The following is a 3,545-nucleotide window of genomic DNA, read 5'->3' as shown; positions in this document are numbered from 1 at the left end:
ACAGCTATAGGGACCACCAGATACAGCTATAGGGACCACTAGATACAGCTATGGGGACCACCAGATACAGCTATAGGGACCACCAGATACAGCTATAGGGACTATAGGGACTACCAGATACAGCTATAGGGACTATAAGGACCACCAGATACAGCTATAGGGACTATAGGGACCACCAGATACAGCTATAGGGACTATAGGGACCACCAGATACAGCTATAGGGACCACCAGATACAGCCATAGGGACTATAGGGACCACCATATTCAGCTATAGGGACTATAGGGACTATAAGGACCACCAGATACAGCTATAGGGACCACCAGATACAGCTATGGGGACCACCAGATACAGCTATAGGGACTATAGGGACCACCAGATACAGCTATAGGGACTATAGGGACAACCAGATACATCTATAGGGACCACCAGATACAGCTATAGGGACTACCAGATACAGCTATAGGGACTATAGGGACCACCAGATACAGCTACAGGGACTATAGGGACCACCAGATACAGCTATAGGGACCACCAGATACAGCTATAGTGACCACCAGATACAGCTATAGGGACTATAGGGACCACCAGATACAGCTATAGGGACTATAGGGACCACCAGAAACAGCTATAGGGACTATAGGGACCACCAGATACTGCTATAGGGACCACCAGATACATCTATAGGGACTATAGGGACCACCAGATACCGCTATAGGGACTATAGGGACCACCAGATACAGCTATAGGGACTATAGTGACCACCAGATACAGCTATAGGGACCACCAGATACAGCTATAGGGACTATAGGGACCACCAGATACAGCTATAGGGACTATAGGGACCACCAGATACAGCTATAGGGACTATAGGGACAACCAGATACATCTATAGGGACCACCAGATACAGCTATAGGGACTACCAGATACAGCTATAGGGACTATAGGGACCACCAGATACAGCTACAGGGACTATAGGGACCACCAGATACAGCTATAGGGACCACCAGATACAGCTATAGTGACCACCAGATACAGCTATAGGGACTATAGGGACCACCAGATACAGCTATAGGGACTATAGGGACCACCAGAAACAGCTATAGGGACTATAGGGACCACCAGATACCGCTATAGGGACTATAGGGACCACCAGATACATCTATAGGGACTATAGGGACCACCAGATACCGCTATAGGGACTATAGGGACCACCAGATACAGCTATAGGGACTATAGTGACCACCAGATACAGCTATAGGGACCACCAGATACAGCTATAGGGACTATAGGGACCACCAGATACAGCTATAGGGACTATAGGGACCACCAGAAACAGCTATAGGGACTATAGGGACCACCAGATACCGCTATAGGGACTATAGTGACCACCAGATACAGCTATAGGGACCACCAGATACAGCTATAGGGACTATAGGGACCACCAGAAACAGCTATAGGGACTATAGGGACCACCAGATACAGCTATAGGGACTATAGTGACCACCAGATACAGCTATAGGGACCACCAGATACAGCTATAGGGACTATAGGGACCACCAGATACAGCTATAGGGACTATAGGGACCACCAGAAACAGCTATAGGGACTATAGGGACCACCAGATACCGCTATAGGGACTATAGGGACCACCAGATACATCTATAGGGACTATAGGGACCACCAAATACCGCTATAGGGACTATAGGGACCACCAGATACAGCTATAGGGACTATTGTGACCACCAGATACAGCCATAGGGACCACCAGATACAGCTATAGGGACCACCAGATACAGCTATAGGGACTATAGGGACCACCAGATACAGCTATAGGGACCACCAGATACAGCTATAGGGACTATAGGGACAACCAGATTCAGCTATAGGGACCAGCAGATACAGCTATAAGGACTATAGGGACCACCAGATACAGCTATAGGGACTATAGGGACCACCAGATACAGCTATAGGGACTATAGGGACTACCAGATACATCTATAGGGACCACCAGATACAGCTATAGGGACCACCAGATACAGCTATAGGGACCACTAGATACAGCTATGGGGAACACCAGATACAGCTTTAGGGACTATAGGGTCAACCAGATTCAGTTATAAGGACCAGCAGATACAGCTATAAGGACTATAGGGACCACCAGATACAGCTATAGGGACCACCAGATACAGCTATAGGGACTATAGGGACCACCAGATACAGCTATAGGGACTAAAGGGACAACCAGATTCAGCTATAGGGACTATAGGGACAACCAGATACATCTATAGGGACCACCAGATACAGCTATAGGGACTACCAGATACAGCTATAGGGACTATAGGGACCACCAGATACAGCTATAGGGACCACCAGATACAGCTATAGGGACTATAGGGACCACCAGATACAGCTATAGGGACTATAGGGACCACCAGATACAGCTATAGGGACTACCAGATACAGCTATAGGGACTATAGGGACCACCAGATACATCTATAGGGACCACCAGATACAGCTATAGGGACCACCAGATACAGCTATAGGGACCACCAGATACAGCTATAGTGACCACCAGATACAGCTATAGGGACTATAGGGACCACCAGATACAGCTATAGGGACTATAGGGACCACCAGAAACAGCTATAGGGACTATAGGGACCACCAGATACCGCTATAGGGACTATAGGGACCACCAGATACATCTATAGGGACTATAGGGACCACCATATACCGCTATAGGGACTATAGGGACCACCAGATACAGCTATAGGGACTATAGTGACCACCAGATACAGCTATAGGGACCACCAGATACAGCTATAGGGACTATAGGGACCACCAGATACAGCTATAGGGACTATAGGGACCACCAGAAACAGCTATAGGGACTATAGGGACCACCAGATACCGCTATAGGGACTATAGGGACCACCAGATACATCTATAGGGACTATAGGGACCACCAGATACCGCTATAGGGACTATAGGGACCACCAAATACAGCTATAGGGACTATAGTGACCACCAGATACAGCCATAGGGACCACCAGATACAGCTATAGGGACCACCAGATACAGCTATAGGGACTATAGGGACCACCAGATACAGCTATAGGGACCACCAGATACAGCTATAGGGACTATAGGGACAACCAGATTCAGCTATAGGGACCAGCAGATACAGCTATAAGGACTATAGGGACCACCAGATACAGCTATAGGGACCACCAGATACAGCTATAGGGACTATAGGGACCACCAGATACAGCTATAGGGACTATAGGGACCACCAGATACATCTATAGGGACCACCAGATACAGCTATAGGGACCACCAGATACAGCTATAGGGACCACTAGATACAGCTATGGGGACCACCAGATACAGCTATAGGGACTATAGGGTCAACCAGGTTCAGTTATAAGGACCAGCAGATACAGCTATAAGGACTATAGGGACCACCAGATACAGCTATAGGGACCACCAGATACAGCTATAGGGACTATAGGGACTACCAGATACAACTATAGGGACAACC

This window comes from Oncorhynchus gorbuscha, linkage group LG22, assembly GCF_021184085.1.
Source record: "Oncorhynchus gorbuscha isolate QuinsamMale2020 ecotype Even-year linkage group LG22, OgorEven_v1.0, whole genome shotgun sequence".
Classification (NCBI taxonomy): domain Eukaryota; kingdom Metazoa; phylum Chordata; class Actinopteri; order Salmoniformes; family Salmonidae; genus Oncorhynchus; species Oncorhynchus gorbuscha.
The sequence above is the reverse complement of the archived record's forward strand: the minus strand, read 5'-3'. Positions refer to the sequence as shown.